This window comes from Phacochoerus africanus, chromosome 13 (assembly GCF_016906955.1).
Source record: "Phacochoerus africanus isolate WHEZ1 chromosome 13, ROS_Pafr_v1, whole genome shotgun sequence".
Lineage (NCBI taxonomy): Eukaryota > Metazoa > Chordata > Mammalia > Artiodactyla > Suidae > Phacochoerus > Phacochoerus africanus.
Genome location: NC_062556.1, coordinates 11,045,158 through 11,064,789, shown reverse-complemented (window position 1 = coordinate 11,064,789; position 19,632 = coordinate 11,045,158). Strand labels below are relative to the sequence as shown.

Sequence of the window (19,632 nt, the reverse complement as noted above, 5' to 3'; positions counted from 1 at the left end):
GAACATGCGGGTGCATGTGTCTTTTTCAAGGAAAGATTTGTCTGGATATATGCCCAAGAGTGGGATTGCTGGATCATATGGTAGTTCTATGTATACTTTTCTAAGGTACCTCCATACTGTTTTCCACAGTGGTTGTACCAGCTTACATTCCCACCAACAGTCAGGAGGGTTCCCTTTTCTCCACACCCCCTCCAGCATTTGTTATTCATGGACTTATTAATGATGACCATTTTGACTGGTGTGAGGTGGTATCTCGTGGTAGTTTTGATTTGCATTTCTCTAGTAATCAGGGATGTTGAGCATTTTTTCATGTGCTTGTTGGCCATCTGTACATCTTCTTTGGAGAAATGTCTATTCAGGTCTTTTGCCCATTTTTCAATTTGGTTGCTGGCTTTTTTGCTGTTGAGTTGTATAAGTTGTTTGTATATTTTAGAGATTAAGCCCTTGTCCATTGCATCGTTTGAAACTATTTTCTCCCATTCTGTAAGTTGTCTTTTTGTTTTCTTTTTGGTTTCCTTTGCTAGGCAAAAGCTTGTTAGTTCGATTAGGTCCTATTGGTTTATTTTTGCTTTAATTTCTGTTGGTTTGGGAGACTGAGCTGAGCAAACATTTGTAAGGTTGATGTCAGAGAATGTTTTGCCTATGTTCTCTTCCAGGAGTTTGATGGTGTGTTGTCTTATATTTAAGTCTTTCAGCCATTTTGAGCTTATTTTTGTGAGGGTGTGTTCTAGTTTCATTGATGTACATGCAGCTGTCCAGGTTTCCCAGCAATACTTGCTGAAAAGGCTGTCATTTTCCCATTTTATGTTCTTGCCTCCTTTGTCCAAGATTAATTGACCACAGGTGTCTGGGTTTATTTCTGGGTTCTCTATTCTGTTCCATTGGTCTGTATGTCTGTTTTGGTACCAGTACCACACTGTCTTGATGACTGTAGCTTTGTAACATTGCCTGAATCCTGGGAGAGTTGTGGATCCTGCTTGGTTTTGGTTCCTCAGAATTGCTTTGGTTAGTTTTGTGGTTCCATATAAGTTTTTGGATTGCTTGTTCTAGTTCTGTGAAAAAATGTCATGGGTAATTTGATAGGGATTGCATTGAATCTGTAGATTGCTTTGGGTAGTGTGGCCATTTTTACAATATTAATTTTTCTGGCCCAGGAACATTGAGTATCTTTCCGTTTCTTTGCATCTTCTTTGATTTCCTTGATTAATGTTTTATAGTTCTCAGTATATAAGTCTTTCACCTCCTTCCTTGGTCAGGTTTATTCCCAGCTATTTGATTTTTTGGAGGTGCAATTTTAAAAGGTATTGTGTTTTTATATTCCTTTTCTAATATTTCTTTGTTAGTATAGAGAAATGCAACTGATTTCTGAATGTTAATCTTGTTTCCTGCTACTTTGCTGAATTTGTTGATCAGTTCAGCTAGTTTTTGGGTTGAGTCCTTGGGGTTTTCTGTATATAGTGTCATGTCATCTGCATAGAGTGATAGTTTTACCTCTTTTCTTCCTATTTGGAAGCCTTTTATTTCTTTTGTTTGTCTGATTGCTGTGGCCAGGACTTCCAATACTATGTTGAATAAGAGTGTGAGAGTGGACATCCTTGTCTTGTTCCAGATTTTAGTGGGAAGGCTTTCAGCTTTTCTCCATTGAGTATTATATTTGCTGTGGGTTTGTCATAGATGGTTTTTATTATGGTAAGGTATGTTCCCTCTATACCCACTTTGGTTAGGAGTTTTGATCATGAATGGATGTTGGACTTTTTCAAATGCTTTTTCTGCATCTATTGAGATGATCATGTGGTTTTTGACTTTTCTTTTGTTAATGTGGTGTATGACGTTGATTGATTGGCATATGTTGAACCATCCTTATGTACCTGAGTTGAATCCAACCTGGTCGTGGTGTGTGATCTTTTTTATTTGTTGTTGGATTCCAAGAGGTAAGTACTATTAGGAGAGAATTTTCAAAGTGAGGAAAGCATGACTTTCAGACAGATGTAAAAGAAATGTGTTAAAGATCTTAGTTAACTCATTGATCGGTGAGCGAACCAGGCAGATGCTGTAAGCAATTCAAAGAGGAGTTAAAAATAATAGACAAATTTCTCTATCAGACTGTTGAAATGAATGTACAGTAGAGACAAAACCATTTGTCCATAAGTGAGAGGGTTGGTCCCTCCATCAGACAGTTCACTTGTGTGCCTACAGACCAGATGGTTTTGCAGTGTTGTCAGCACCCTAGAACTCATGCATTTAGAAACAGAATTTCCCATAGAATCAGAATCAAATAAGTGAAGACCAGATTGTAGATAACACATAATTTTATGTCAAAATTTCAGGCATCAACATCAAGTTGACGGAAAAAGAGATTTTTTTTGGTTGTGGAAACAAGCTGTCTCATATCAAACGCCTTCATCATGTAGGGCATAAAATCACATATAGTCCCTCAACCACCTTCTCCATTTATTTTAGTACTGAGCTGGCAACTGGAAACTGGGAGTTTGTAGACCTTACCTTATTTTGAATAGAGTTTTGATAGAGGATTTGTTAGATGGAAAAAAGGGTGAATTAATAGATAAGAACCTACCTGATAGGTTTGCTACTGTTTTCCTGTAGAGTAATTCATCCTGGAGTTCAACATAAATGGAAGCACGTTAAAGAATAAATTTCTAAGTACCCAAAAGTTTCTAAGTACCCAAAAAACCTTACCTCTAAGGTATTCTTGTGGAGGATAACATTTTTTAATTTCTTTCTTGGTTTTGGTCTCTTGAACAAGAATTAAAACACTAAAACCGTCTTTTAGGTTGCTTTCCAGTGTCAGTTTGTATTGTTCTCTTTAAAATAAAATATTTGGACTTTGTATTAAAGTGCATTCTAATGCTGAAATGCAACTCATTTTGGTAAATTAAACTCAGTTCAAATATCAATAAAAATGAAAATATTTGATGATCTAAACCTGACTGGTCTAGAGTAGTGCAACTTTGCTGTGATATTTTTATATTTTTTATGATTTTATTTTTGTTTTTGTTTTTGTCTTTTTAGGGCCACACCCATGGCTCATGAAGGTTCCCAGGCTAGGGGTCTAATTGGAGCTATTGCCACCCACCCCCATGCAAGAGCCACAGCCACACCAGATCCGAGCCGCGTCTGTGACCTATATCACAGCTCATGTCAACACCGGATCCTTAACTCACTTCACGAGGCCAGGGATCAAACCTGAAACCTCATGGTTCCTAGAGAGATTCATTTCTGCTGTGCCATGACAAAAACTCCTGCTGTGGTGTTTTTACATCACAAAGACTGAATAAATGATGTCTTAGGTGTGTGACTAGACTGGTCAGTCGGATGGATCTGCCTCCTCCTTTAGTGATGAATATGTTGCCTTGGTTGGTCTGCATTGTGTCATGAGTTACAAGCAAAGGCATCTGAGGCACCTGATCATTGGCAGCAGTCACCCCCACCCCTGCTACTGTACTTTGAAAGCTAGCACTGTTTTCCCAGCTCTGGGGAACATGAGACAAACACACCTAATTTAAAATGCTAAGGAAGTGGGGGCAGCAGAAAGTATTTATTCTGCCACCCTCAACACAACCATCATGGGGATAGTCTGGCTGCGGAGTGGCGAATACACATCATATCAGTCAACATTGATAATTCAGCGCAATTCCCCCCCACCCCACCCCCGTGGACCCAGAAAGAGCCTCAGAATCCTAAACATAATGTGCAAGGCAGTCACTAATAAATCAGAGTTGGCATGCAATTTAGAAATTATTTGCCATCCTTGCTCCATCTCTCGATTTTGAATTTTAGTCTCCCATGAACACCGTAAAATAGGCAATGACCGATGGGATCGAGGATTGTTCCTCTAGAAGTCACAGAATGAGGCCTTTAGGCAGAGCCCAGGCTGCAGACAAATTTGATCTGGCCTAATTTAACAGTGGTTTTGTTGGTTTGTTTTTAAATTACTAGTTTCCAACTTTAAGACATCAGGAAATTTCAAACAAATACTCAGATTTCTGTCTTTCCTTTAAAAATCAGATTTGGCAACACCAGACTTTTATTGCCACATTGCAGCCACTGGTTGGATGTGAGAATTGCTCTCCTCTATAAAGAGGGAAGCTCCTAACTCGTCCATGGACTCTACTCATCCAGCTTGGTTCATTTACCTGATAAACCTTGAGTTCCCATCCCTTCCTGTTCTCCTGTGACTCTAGGTGCCCTTGGCTCTTCACTGTTTGATCTCCTGGAATTTTCAGGCTTGGAAGCACAGGGGCTGCATCTCTTGGCCCCCTTAGCTATTAAGGCAGCTTTGGAGGTGAGGAACGAGAACAACAGGAGCTCGTGTAAGTTACCTTCTTCCTCTGTGGTTGAGGCCGTCAAAGTAGGACACGGATTCCTCAGCCAGAACAGGGCTCCAGAAGGCTGAGATCCCCTCAGGGGCTGAATGATTTCATTTTGCCGAGACTGGCATGAGGTCTGCAGCCTTGCAGCTGTCAAGGAGATGTCACTTCTAAGCAATTAGGGACACAGTTGGGGGGAAGGGTAAGAAAAAAACAAATAGATCCAAAAAGTGTTTCATTATGGTCTATGTATTCAGAAGAAACAGATATGAAATAGTTGCTCTTCAAATAAATTGGACTAAGCTACATGAAAAGTCCACAGCAACGTCCAAAACCATCTGTGAGCCAAGATGGCTCAGGGATTGCAGATGCACTAAGAAAGATTAAGAAAATGAGATATTTTATGGAGTTCCCGTCATGGCACAGTGGAAATGAATCCGACTAGGAACCATAGCTTGTGGGTTTGATCCCTGGCCTCGCTCAGTGGGTTAAGGATCCGGTGTTGACATGAGCTGTGGTGTAGGTCGAAGATGTGGCTTTTATCTGGCGTTGCTGTGACTGTGGTGTAGGCCAGCAGCTATAGCTCCAGTTCAACCCCCCTAGCCTGGGAACCTCCACATGCTGCCGGTGCAGTCCTAAAAAAGACAAAAGACAAAAAAAGAAAAAAAGAAAAGAAAATGAGATATTTTATATCATGGTTTCCTTGATTTGAGTAAAATATTAGTCTTAAGAGATCTGAGAGCTATAATTTCGGGGTTCTTCAAGGCCTGTACTGGCTGTTCCATTGCCTGCTACTCTTTCTTCCTTTAGGGCTTTGCATGGTGCCTCAAAGCTGTCACCTTGCCATGCTGACCTCCCCACCTCCCTTCCCCCCTTAATTTTCTTCCCAGTGCTTACAGGCTATCTAATATCTAATATATATACTTAGCTTCCTCATTTCACTTATGCTCAATGTTCCCTCCCCCAGCTGAATGAACAGAGAAATTTGTCTTCTTTGTTCACTGATGCATCCCAGACTGAGCCAGGCACATAGGAAGCACTCAACTGGTATTTGTTGAGTGGTATGAAAACTGCTTGGATGCATAACACAAGGTCTCACAAACTTGAGAAGTTGTATCCTGTTTCCCAGATCCCTCAAATTTCAAAGAAAAATAGGACCTGGGTAACTGAGTGAAATCTCCCCTAATCTCTCAAATTTCACTATTTAAAAGCTGTAAGAAGTTTTTATTAGGAGACAGAAAGGCCAATACAGCTTCCAGGCAAATGGTTTCTTTATTATGGAGATAGACATCTTTAAGTTATGCAAATGTAAAGAAAAGACAACAGGGAATAGAGATAGGGGTCAAAGGAGCTTACTTTGCCTTGGGGCAGAGAATGAAAGGGCATAGGGTTCAAGGCTGAGATGCTCCTTTCTCTGCTTGATAGAGAAAGAGGCAGGAGGTCTTTTTGTAGAAGACAACTTAAAACTTTATAAAGCAAATCAAAACAGAGGAGTGGCCCATTTTAACCTCTGGAACTCGGTCCACATTTTACAGTTAATCCAGCTGTTCTCTGTAGTTTCAGCAGAGAGGAAAGCTTGTCAGTGACAAATCCAAAGATATTTTAACTCTTTTTGAGTATGTGGCCAGGTAGCTGGGGCTTGAAGCTGCACCTTGGTCAGGTTAATGGCTGAACTCTAACTTGTTCAAGAATGTGCTCAACTTCAGAAACTGCCCTTCCAGGCATATAGGCAAGGAAGCGGTAGAGCTGTACTGTGCGCTAAGGAAGAACCTTGCCGGGTTGAAAAAGATGGCCTCTGAATTTACTCGTTAATCCTACTTGGAGAAATCTATGAGCATGAGTTATTTCATATTCGAGGTCATTATCATTTAGTGTCTAAACCTTAAGAGCCAGGCAGTCTGTTGGAAGACTGAAAAATACTTTGAAAATGATGTGTCCATCTATTTCAATACATTGTGCAATGATCATCCTAAGAGGTTAACAAGAGAAAAAAATCAAGCATGACCGCAGGAAAAAAAAATTACTGTATTTGATGGTACAAGTCAATGACATTCTAAAAAAAAATTGTGCAGTGAGGGAAATAATACCATAGCATCAGATTTTCTCTTATTTCCATATATAGTGAAAAAAAAAATCTGCTAAAAAGGGATAATAACAGAATCCAATATTTTAAGTTCCCCAGTGAGGCTTATTCAGTTCCATGCCCAGTAAGCAAGTATTGCAACATCGAAGGGGAAAACAGTCGAAACAACCTGGAGAGGAAACCTGTGATGCCTGAAATAGTTATAGAAGACTGAGCTGTACATGTAAATGAGCTGACACTCACTACTCCTGAGAAGTAATAAGGGAGAAAATAAGGATTGCAGAAAAAGATGAGCTATGACAATGAAAGACAAGTTCTAAACCTGCTGATACTGAAGATGAACTAAGCATATATCTGGAGGCTGTGAAGAGCAGTAATAAAGCAACTGAGAATGAACTGAAACAACATCTCCCATGGTGGAGAAAACATACAAACTAATTACAGCAACGCAAGAAAAAATGACAAGCCTAGAAAATAGGTTAAGGGCATTTAGTATACAAATGTTATGGATAGCTGAGGAAATTTAAAAGTTCAATGATGTAACTCTCCTTTGAGAAATAATTGAACTCTTTTTCTTGAACTGGAAGAGAATCACATCAAAAGAGCATCTAGACCTCTTGAAAATATCATCAAAGAAGAATAAAAATGTACTTAGCTATGTTAACAGAAATATTAAAAAAATAAATAAACATGAAAACTAATAGAAACGTGAAATGTGGTTTAGGTAACTGATACAAGCTTGTTACTTAAAAGTGCTTTTCTGCTAATTTTATATGTGAGCTTATGAATACTCCGAATAATCTCAATATTCCAAAGAGTAATGGCATAGTCCCTTTCTGCATGTAGGAAGACACAGACACTCCAAATGGGAGAAGGAAAATTTACAGCAGAAGATTTTTCAAAATATTCATGAAGCATTCTTTCCAACAGTTTGAAAATCATAGTGTACAGTGAAAGAAAATGTTGAAGGAAATGAGTTGTGTTTGTGAAGGGCATGAACCAGGAAACAACAACAGCAGCAGTGACGAAGAACAGCTCGTTTTCACAGAAGAAAAAATAGCAGTAAATGATCATTAAAAGTACACATTTTGATAACTATTAATATGCAAATTAATAGTTTAAGATATAATTAAATTGACAAAATAAGATTCATGATTTAAAAGCTTATGTGTATGTAGTTCAATGATATTCAGAGGCCACAGGAAAATGCAGTTTAATTACACCTAGATTTTAAATTCATATGTGTATCTTTATTCAAATATATGTGTGTGGATTCATGTATATATATACACACACATGTATATACACACAAGTACACACACGTGGAGAAAGAGATATTTTCTGATTAGAACAATAAGTAAACAGCCCTTTAACAACATTTAAATCCTATTCTAGTGATATTTATTTTTCCTTGGCACTTTCCTATTCCTTTCTTTATGTGAGGCGTAATCCTGAATGTGATGCTACAGAAAAGGAGGACAAAGACTTGGGATGAAAATATCACAGGTGCTAAAATTACTCTAGTTCTGTTTGGGCTCTGGCCACTCTGGCTTGACTTCAAAACATGTTTCCTTGAGGCAAGTGTCCCTGAAATGCTCCAGGAAAAACTCTGGGGATGGGTTAAAATCATACCCTTGAAACTCATCTTAATCATGAATGTGATATTTCCTAAGAAAAGGGAACATGCTCGTGAAGGGATCTTACAGGTGGTAGCAGATTTAGAAACTTGCAAGTGATAAAGCAGTAAACCCAATTTTAGTTTATGGTGAATTCCAAATGGCAACAAGTTTGGAGAGAGGGCAATTGAAAAAACTAAATGAAATTTAATAGCTTCATTTATGATACTAAATCTAGTGCAGGGGACATAATAAATGCAAAAGATAAGAGGAATTCCTACTCACTGCTCTGACTATAACTGCTAACAATTTCTAGTTTAGAGCTCATTTAAGACTTTGTGAATTTTAGTCTTACAAAAGGTCTCCCATAGTTTTAGAGTTTGATTGAGAAAATTAGCTATGTGTTTTTACTAACTCCTCACTGAAAAAAATGTCATCCTTTGTGAATTTATTTCTGTGTCACTTACACAGGATACAGCAAAAGTACCATTTTTTTTAAAATAAGAAGAAAAAATAGGCCATATTATGATAGGAAACAGATTAAAAATTTGGGAGTTCCTGTTGTGGCTCAGCAGTTTAAGAACCTGACTAGTATCCATGAGGATGAAGGTTTCTATTTATTTATTTATTTATTTATTTATTTATTTATTTATTTATTTATTATTTGTCTTTTTGCCATTTCTTGGGCCACTCCCACGGCATATGGAGGTTCCCAGGCTAGGGGTCGGAGCTGTAGCAGCCAGCCTACGCCAGAGCCACAGCAACGCGGGATCCGAGCCATGTCTACTGCGACCTACACCACAGCTCATGGCAACGCCGGATCGTTAACCCACTGGGCAAGGGCAGGGATCGAACCCGCAACCTCATGGTTCCTAGTCGGATTCGTTAACCACTGAGCCATGATGGGAACTCCCAGGATGCAGGTTTTTGATCCCTGCCCTTGCTCAGGGGGTTAAGGATCCAGTGTTGCTGCAAGCTGAGGCATAGGTCACAGATGTGGCTCAGATCTAGCATGGCTGTAGGCCAGCAGCTGTGACTCCAATTCAGCCCCTAGCCCAGGAACTTCCATATGCCACAGGTGCAGCCCTAAAACAACAACAACAACAAAAAAAATTTAATGGTGCACAAAATTTCTAAACAAAATAAGGATTTATAATGATCGTAAATATGTATCTGCTGTACTTTAATACAATTTTGATTTTATTTTCTGTCTGTCCTCGACGTTGAGCTGAGGATGCTCAATGGGTAGAAGAGATACTTATGAAATGAAAATAAGAACAAATAAAACTGTCTGCAAATATCCTGGAATTAGAGGAGCTGAAGAGAAAAAATAAATTGCCAAAGAACTACAAAGCACGCTTTTCCTGCTGAGGAAAAGATTCATAGTTACAGATTATATGTTTGAATTTAAAAGTGCTAACCAAGCCTTAGTGAAAATACAGAAATATTGGTCCAAAGAGATTTAAAAAGAAATCTTGAGTCATAAAAAATCACAGAGACTCATGAAGAAAGACATGTAGTAACAAGTCATAAGATGAAATTTGTCTATACTGTCAACACATATGCTCAATAAAGTTGCCTGGGATTTTACAGAATATTCAAACTATAGTGGAATTTAAAAACTAAAAAAGTTAAAGTTGAAGTAATTTATATGAGAAAAAGGCAGATGTGAACCGTTGTATGGTGTGAAGAATGGTAGCAAGATGGGAGTTGGTTTTGCACCAGAAAAGCTTCAAATGCATTTGTATGGCTTGCATTGGTCGTGTTTGGGACAGAGTAGATGAAGCTCTTCTCACAAGACCAAGGAACTTGCCCTAGAATCCAAAGGTCTTAGCTCTTTGCCATTACCTGAGCCATATGATTCTGACCTCTGTGAATTTTAGTTTTAAACCTATAGAAGGAGGGGAAAGGGCTAGATGATTTCTAAGGTTTTCTTGGGTGTGATTCTGTGTGTCTTATCTTTAGTTCATTTGACTAAACTTAAATAAACATGACCTTGTGAAGGAAACCTGACATAGGCTGGCTGGACTTTGTGAAACCACTAAAAAGATGCTCAAAAATAAGGCTCATTGTACTGCCTTTTGGAGTCAATAATAGTCCAAGAATATTCTTTTTAAATAACCACAGAAGTAAAATATGGGTACTCTGTGTGGTATAGTACTTAATATAATCATCTAGATTGTTCAGTTGCAAACTTTGTCACTCCCAGCTGTTTAAGCCTCTCTAGATCTTTAAAAGCATTGAGTCTTTCCTGGTAGGGGTCCAAGGTTCAGTCTTCTGTATTTAAAAATCAAACCTGTACACTTTGCCACCCCAATCATGAATTGAATTCTTTGCATAGATCCGAAAATCAAAACACTATACTTGTTTTCAATCACTCAGATCTTTTAAGCTGGGTCAAGTTTTATAAGAAGCTTTTTTCATTTAGCCTTGACTCTTAAAGTTCCATCAAAATGCCCTGTTCTTGTTCCTGTAGCTCCTAAATTCATGTTGATTTATTTTTGCTTGTCTGAAAGCTACTCCCACTGATATCATCTCCTGCACACACATAAAGGAAGTCTTTTAACCTCCTTGTCCTTTTCCAACAACCTCAAAATCTTCGTGTTCTAGTGGTGTTATCCTTCTCCACTCCCAATGGCCTGATTTGCTCAGCATGAGAAGTTGAAGAAAGCTGTTCAAATGCAAATTGATAAAATTAGGGTTTAATCCTTAAAAAAAGTTGGACTAGAAATTTGACTCTGATCTTAATGATAGCCAAACTCATGTGCTTATCAATGTACAGAGGAAGAAGCACATTTGATCTTTAAGGAAACAACTTTTTTTTTTTTTTTGTCCTTTTAGGGTCTCACCCAAGGCATATGGAGGTTCCCCAGCTAGGGGTCTAGTTGGAGCTGCAGGCACCAGCTCAGGCCAGAGCCATAGCAATGCGGGATCTCAGGTCTGTGACCTACACCACAGCTAACAGGAACACTGGATCCTTAACCCACTGAGTGAGGCCAGGGATCAAACCCAAGTCCTCATGGATGCTAGTTGAGTTCGTTAACCACTGAGCCACAACGGGAACTCTGGAAACAACTTTTTCTGGCATTGGCTTCTGAGTGACATTTCTGGAGTGTAACATCATGTTGAAAAATTGTCGCCAACTACAGTATATTTTCAAGTCTATAATACCCTCAGCATAAGTAAAGGACAGCGAGCTCAAGTGGAACCCACTGAAAGAGTTTCTCGGAAGTGAAACAAATACAAGCATATGAAGTTTTTTATGATCTAATCTGACCTAATCTACAGAAAAATAGACTGCTCTTCAAGAATCATTCAATATCATCTCTCTCATCTAGGGTTTGATATAAATTGGGCAGAAAACTGACTGAGGATATTCAGGTCTATATTTGAGGTCCCCAAATGTTATGAAGAGGATTCAACACTTAGAATTCCCCTCTTTGTCTCCCATCTACTTCTTCCCCCACTGCAGGGCTGTCAGACACTCTCTCTCAAAATCTTCATGAAAAACTCGTTCCCCAGCCTTAGCCTGTGTACCTCTTCTCTTCCTAACTCTTCCTCTTTTCTGATTCCATACCATCAAATTCCAAATAATGGACCCAGAACAGGCAGACTCCTTCTTGAAAGGCAAGGAAGGGAAAGTGGATGAGATAGAAGACAGGATACTCTTCCACAAGATTAAAGGTTAAGAGCCATCCTCTGTTATTAATTTTTATTCAGTCATGCATACATTATCTTTGTTAAACTTCACAATAATGCCCTGTGATATTTATTATTTTTCTGTTTACATGCAGGAAATTAAGTTTCAGAAAGTTTATGGCATTTGCCCAGATTCTCATAACTAGCAAATGGTTCAGCTAGTACTGTGAACCCTGTCTTGCAAGAGCCTGAAGGGCAGGTTTCCTATGGGACTGGTTAATGTCAGATCCATGCCCTATAAAGACAGGTTGAGCCAGTGGTAATCATTTTATAAAATGAGAGATCCTGACTTGGCTTCTCACCAGTTTCAATGGCTTAACAACTTACAGAGGGGCTTGGGAACCTTCCACATACATACCACACTACATGAATGTAATGTTCAGCAGAGCAGCATACAACAATTACATGTATACTCAATGGAGAAGTTCTATCACAACCTTACATTTTCCATCCAGGTATATTAGTAAAGATAATTATGTGTTTAGGGGTCCCCAAGACTACCCTCGGTTTCAGTGATTTGTTGGAAGGGCTCACAGAACTCAGAAAAGTTGTTATATTCAGTTACGGTTTACTCTAGTCAGAGGATGCAGGTTAAAATCAGCAAAGGCAAAAAGGCTCATAGATTGGAGAGGAGAAACCAGGAATCAACTTCCAGTTGTCCTTTCCCAGTGGAGTCTTAGAAACAGCGCTTAATTCTCCAGGCAGGAACCTGTGACAATACATAGAGGATTGTCAACCTGGGAAACTCACTTGAGTCTTGGTATCAAGGGTTTTTATTGGGGGTTGATCACAGAGGCATGGAGCTTCCATGTGACTGACCTTAATTATTCAGGGTCTAGTGCCCCTAGAGGCTGTACTGATTCAGTGTGGCCCAGGGCTCCCCACCATAAATCCATTGTTAGCATCAACTATCTGGCAAGTCCCTAAACTCCAGGTATGCAGACACTCTTAACAGGCAGAATATTTCAGGAACTTAGAGGTTATCTCCTAGGAGCTGGTCAAGGGCCATCCTTTCTTTGGAAGGTGCAGGATTTGAATACTTCAAGTCTATTAAACTCTTTACTGCACAATTAAAATTAATTTAACAGGTACAGAAATAAGATGAAATAAAATTGGCCCTCTAATATAATTTCCAAGAGAAATTTAAATCCCTTATTGAACTTTTTTTTTAAATAAACTTTTTTGAGGGGCGTAAATTGAATTACCCAATAGAAAGTGTTATTCAATTCAATTGACAGAAAGTATAATCTTTCAGAATATTTTATTATTTGTAAGAAAAATCGTTCAAAGCTAGAATTTACTTAGACTGGTGGTTTTAAAGAATATGATTCAAGGTTTCTGAGGCACCCATTGGCGATCTTGAAAAGGGGTCTTGGTGGGTGAATGGGCAGTCTTGTGAGTGCCTACTGTTCCTTCAACCAGAGCAGCTGTATTTCAAACTGTTTTCCTGGTTTATACCTCTTTATAAAAGTTCATCTGAAGAAAAAGTGCTTGGGTTAAAAATGCAAGCAAAACTGAAAACCAATTGTTACGAGTTTAATTGTGCCTCTCAAAAATATTACCTTCAAGTCTGAACTTTCACTTTCCAAAATGACCATTTTTGGAAATAGGGTTGTTGCAGTTATAATTAGTTAAGTCAGGATGAGGTCACACCTCAGTGGGCAGTATTTAGTGGGCCTTTAATGCAATCTGACTGGTGTCTTTATAACAGGAGGGAAATGCAAGTGGAGAAGACAGCCATGTGAAGACAGAGGCAGAGACAGAAACAGCTGCAAACCAAGGAAACCAGAGGGATGCTGGCAAACACCAGAAGCCAGAAGAAGCAGGGAAGGATTTGCCTCTTTAAGTTTCAGAGGGAGCATGGCCCTGCTAACACCTTGATTTTATACCTCTAACCCTCCTGTACTGTGAGTCAAGTTTTTGTTGTTTTAAGCTACCCAATTTGTGGGGCTATGTTTTGGCAGCCTTAGTAAACTAAGACAGTAACTAGTCTAATATCATTCAACTGATCAAAAAGACCAAAAAGGTTAGGCAACTTACTGAAGACTGTGGGGTACTAAACAGGTTAAGATCTACTGTATTTCTAATCTACAGTATTTTCTAATTCTGTGTGTTTTAAATGGATTTTATTACATAGTTAATAACAACAGCATATCTTTTTATAGATACATCTAAGATTTCTTAAAACATAGTCCTTATCAAGTCATCATATTGTACACTTTGAATATATAGAAATTTATATTTGTCAGTTATATTATCAGTAAAGCTGGAAAACAAAAGAAATAGCCTGGCGGATAGTCAGGCTGCTGAAAGCAGTGCACGTTTTTGCAACTGCAAGTAAGGAGTAAAACTACACAGCAGTTTGCTGGCCTGAATTAAAACAGGCAAGTGGATTATTAATCCGTTCAGGTGCTCATTCATTTCTGTTTTCACTAAAGGAAAAAAAGAAATGGCTGTGGGGGTGGAAGTGGTGAGCAATATTTTCAGTAGCTGATTTAAATTTTCAGCAGAATAGGCCAAGTACATGCAAGAAAAAAGAAAGTCATAGTCCTGTACTAGATATTAATAGTCCTATTCTGGGAATTGATCTAATGTTAAAGTTAACCTTTGCATAAATGACCTATTGCTGTACAACAATCTATGCCAAAACTCAGTGGCTTAACAGAAATAACTTACTGTTGCTTGTATGTGCAGTTCAGCTGGAGGTTGGGCTTGGCTGGAGTGGCTCTACTTCAGGGGTCTTTCAGGCTCCTTAGATCAGCAGGGTATCTTTAGAGAATAGTCTTTTCCTACCAATGAAGAGGTATAAGAGGGCAAATGAAAAAGTGTGAAGTTTCCCAAGGCCTGGGCTGGGGACTGGCACACTGCTACTTCCGGCCATGCATCACTGAACAAAGCGAGTCACGTGGTGTGTCCTTTCTCTAGGGCTGCTGTTGCAAAGTGCCATCGGCCAGGTTGCTTAAAACAAAGGAAATGTATTATCTCACAGTTCTAGAAGCTTGAAGTCCCAAATCAGGGTGTTAACAGAGTTGATTCCTTCTGAAGGCTGTGAGGGAAGGATCTGTTCCAGGCCTCTTTTCACTGCTGGGAGGACCTCTCCATCTTCAGACTCACTCTTCTCCCTGCAGGCACGTCTGTCTTCACATTTGCCCTAGGATACCATCATACTGGAATTAAGGCCCATGATTAGTCACCTCATTTTAATGTGGTTCTCTCTCTAAAGATCCTACCTTCAAACAAAATCTGAGGTACTGAGCATTAGGACTTCCATGTATGAATTGTTTTTGTGAGAGGAGGGGACACAATTCAGCATATGATATACAGTCAGGCTCAAGGTAAATGTGTTATAAACTGTCCATTGCATAATGGACATGCAAGGATATGGATGCAGGAAGGGGTAAACAATGGGGGTCTTAATAGTTTTAATTTTAAATTAAAGCACAGGAGTTGGCAAGCTATGGCCCATGGGCCAAACCTGGCCAGCTGCCTGTTTTTATAAATAAAGTTTTATTGGAACTCAGGAACGTTGATGTTTAAAACATATCGTTTGCTTTTGTGCTACAAGAGCAGAGTTGAGTAGTTGTGACAAGAGGCTTTATGGACTGATTCTAGACCTTTACAGAAGTTTGCTGATCCTTGATCTTGCCAGAGCAGAAAGGCCTATGGATATAAAAAATTTTCCTGAATGCAAATAACTGTTCTAATGGAGCAATGGCACAAGCACTGTCTTGGGAGTGGGAAGTTTTGTCTCATGACTTCATTTTTGCCATTAGTGACCTCTGTGACTTTGAGTAAGACCCTTAGCCTCCCATTTCTATTTGTCATCTATGACATGTGGGGAAAGGTCACGTTGCCTGCCTAACTTTGCCTCTCCATTATTATAGTCAGATAGTAAATCTTTAGCAACTAAAGAGGATTGCATTTGCACTGTTCAGAAGAAAAGGTAGTGGAGTTGTAGAAAATTGTAATTTTTCCTAATGGGCTTCAGTCTATTATTTAAATGAAATACACATTACTTTTTTTTCTGAATTGGAAATCCTGTTTACCATGAATTTAATGCTATTTTAAATTGTTTCTGCTTCTTTTTTTTTTTTTTTTTTTTTGGTCTTTTTAGGGCCGCATCTTCGGCGTTGGAAGTTTCCAGGCTAGGGGTTGAATTGGAGGTGCAGCTGCCAATCTAACACCACAGCACAGCAACTCAGGATCCAAGCCACATCTGTGACCTACACCACAGCTCATGGCAACACCAGATCTTTAACCCTCTGGGCTAAGCCAGAGATCAAACCCGCATCCTCATAGATACTAGTCAGGTTCTTAACCCTCTGAGGTATAATAGGAACTCCTGCTTATGCTTTTTAATGTAGGATTTTACAAAATGAAATATGAAAGGAGGGTAAATGTGTAAGATGTAGCATTCATCGATAGCAATAAGCTTCATTGTGACAGAATTTTATTAGAGCAGCCTCATCCGTTTTGGCCCCTCTGGACATCAGAATCTGAAGACAATGTCAGAGAGGCCATCTGGTCTAGGACTTTACAAAGAAACAGAAGAATGTGTTACTAAGACTACAGCTCCTCCATGAGTGGCAGATTGGAAAAGATAGTCCCAGTATTGTGCAGAGCTGCCTGTCAAGAGCAAAGCCTCCTCTCCTTCCCCTTGAATGTTTCTTCGATTTGTAGAAAACGACGTTGTCAAAGTTCTGGCTCTTAGGCCTCAAAGGCCTCACAACATTGGTCTTTACTGCCTTGGAATGTTCCCTAAGACCACCAAGCAACTGGTCTAGGATGCTGGAGGATGAGTGGCCACGTGGAGGAGAACCGCAGTTACCCAGGCGATAGCCAGTGCCAACGGCCAGTCACGACAGTACAGCTGAGCAAAATGTTCTGCTCCAATCTGAATTGTCTTTTCTGTGCCCTGTATTTTTCTAGTCTAATACCAGCTGCCCCCACATCTCTGCTTCAGGCTTTATTTTATATAAATTGTAGAAGAGTTTTTACTTTTTCCTTTTGCATGAGCTCAAATTATAATTACAGAATTTTAAATAAATTGATTTCTGTGGGAATCGGTTTCCTACCTGCTTCAGATAAGGTATGGTTTGCGGAAGTTCTCTGCTTCTTTAACATGAACAGGTGGTTCTGCATTCCCTCAGCAAGATCAGCACATTCTTCAGTACAGTGATGGGAAGGGCATTTATATCTTTGGAGAGAAGAATAATTTCCTGCTTGTTGTCTGAGCTGGAAAAACATCTCTTCTTACGCTGGGAACATCACATAGATCTCATCTTGTCTGCTAACTCTGATTTGTGGTGACTGCCTGGAGCAATATTAAGAAATATTGCAAGACCACATCCAGGCTCAGTTATAACTGATTGGTGGTGTCTCTCCTAGAAAGAAAAGGGGCCCTAGGTATACCTACCATTGTATTTCCTACCATTGACCACGGTACTGTCTCTGAAAACAAGGAAACAGTTCCTTTCCTCTAATAATGGTAGCACGAGGGAATTCCTGCTTAATCACATTGTACCCAGTAGGCGTAGTTTATGAATTTATATCTGCTAGCCTAGATAAAGCTTAATAAAATTCACCAATAACCGACATCATTAGGGATACTAATCTCATCCAAAGTGCAGAGGCCATTATTTTTGTTATTATTATTTATGCAATTTCTTTAATAATCATGTATAATGGTTACTTAGTTTATTTAATCCATGGCAATATTTCTGCAACAAACAATATTTTCAAACTGTAAGATAAAGCTACAGTGATAAAATTGCAGGAGGCTGTAAGAGTTGAATTGAGAGGTGGTGTAACTGCAGGGTTAGCTAACTATGGCCATCGGCCAATGGGCCAGATTCAATCTGCCACCTGTTTTTATAAATAAAGTTTTATTGGAACACAGCCATTGGTCTCTGGTTGCTTTTGCACCACAATGACAGGATCCAGTAGGTGCAACAGAGACCAGCAGAGTTGAGTAGTTGGGACCGAGACATTGCAGCCTACAAACCTTGAGATATTTACTGACATCACAGAAGTTTGCCGACACCTGATACATTGCAGTGGTTAAGGATCTAACATTTATTAACCACTATTCATATGCAGGGACTGAAGAGACCTAGGTGGACACAGACAGCCCTTTGAAGGGCTCTTTCCTACTAAAAAAAATGCTGAAACACAAGCAGCGGTTTTTAATCCTGTCTGCATATTAAAATCAGCCGAGTAGAATTGTTAAAACTAACACTGGGCTAAGACCTGTGTGGGAAGAGAGTATCACATATTTTCCAAGCTACTCAGTTGAATCTAATGTGCAATAAGGTTACAAAGCATTGATCGGGGTTATTATTTTACACTTTAGCCAGTTTGACTTATAGTGATTCAAATATGACAGAAGATAAATCTGAAATAGCTTAACAAAATGGAAAATAAAAAATTTTGAGGACTCTTCAGTGCTAATTGACTGGCTTGCACACTTTTAAAGTCACAAACTAGTAGAATTTTTGCTAATCCAAGTTTCTTGTTTGTCAAGTATCATCATTTCCTCCACAGATCTCCAAACTTAACACTGTCAGGCTAACAAAAAAAGTACCTCAAGTCTATTTTTTTGTGCGCCTTACTTTCTTAACACTTTTGAACCAGCTACTTCAGAAAATAAATCCTAATATAGCTTTATTCTGTCCTGCTGTTAGAAATTTTGTTCATAGTGAAATACCACCTAGAAAGTACTTGGAAATTGGGTGGCATACAAGGTTTTATTTTGGTTAGATAAAAACAATTTTTTTTCCCTAGTTCAACATGTAGCAAGTTATAATGTGTGTCCCAGAAATAGTGGCGCAAGAAGCTGTCTTGCACTCTGGTTCTAAGTCTTACGATGACATATACATTCATTGTCCTGTCTAGTGCACCACTGACTTTTTTACGGGTAATTTAATTAAAATTACTAATAGTAATTTTAATAAGTCATATGCCAAAGTTTTCTGTAGATATCTGAAATAAGATATGAATTACTGGAATTACACATGGGCAGAAGTTATTTATAGATGGAGAAACTCACACTTTAGGAGGCTTATCCCGAAGATGTATCTTGAGAACTCCCTAGACAAGTTACTGCACCAATAGTAAATGATACATTTATAATTTAATATCTTACCAGGCCAACAGCTAGTTCAAACATATGCCGAGATGAAAATTTCCATCCGTTTTGCCAAAATAACACTTTCATCGGTCTGCAAAAATCTGTCTTGGCCCCACCCACCCATTTTGGTGCCAATTCTTCTTCAATACTATCTTCTCAAAGCCTGAAATTTCCTCTCCCATCAAACTAGGAAGACTTGGAAATCTCCCTGTAGAGCTTCTCTTACAGACCCTTAAAAATGCAGTTCAGATGGAATACAAGGATGAGAAGAATTCATCATATTTTTAAATTTTTTTCTTTTTCATTCCCTTTTATACTCTTCTGCTCTTATTTTCTATAGAATTGGCATTGCCACCATGAAAATCATTCTGTGCATCATGGTTCATGAATATCCACTTTCTTCTGAGACTAGTTTTTCTTTAAATGACACATAATACATTTTTCTTTGTAGGAGATTTCAAAATCCTGGGTCTGCTTTCCTAAACTGTCCTTATCTTGGAGCAGGACCTCATACTATACCAGAAGTAGCATTTTTTTCTGACACTCTTATTCTCATTTTTAAAGAAAAATACCAAGAATCACAGTGTAAATAAGTAAGGCAATAATGCAGGAAATAAACTAGTATTTATTTAGTAACTAGTATATGCAGGAGCTTGAGAAGCACTTCACATGTTATTTAATTGTCACAAGAGACTGTCCTAAGAAACCATCATACAGGTATTATTCCTATTTTTCGTGAATAGGTGATTTCTCAAGGTCACAAGCTGGTAAACAATC

At 38.8% G+C, this 19,632-nt stretch overlaps 1 long non-coding RNA gene across 2 annotated transcripts in view; it reads left to right on the top strand.

Annotated features, from left to right (window-relative positions):
* Positions 1-19,632, top strand: part of LOC125113519 (uncharacterized) — a 608,058-nt gene that overhangs the window by 36,892 nt on the left and 551,534 nt on the right. For both annotated transcript variants that reach the window (XR_007131482.1, XR_007131483.1), the window contains exon 3: positions 13,438-13,633. This is a non-coding gene — a long non-coding RNA (uncharacterized LOC125113519). The remainder of the gene's footprint in view (positions 1-13,437; positions 13,634-19,632) is intronic.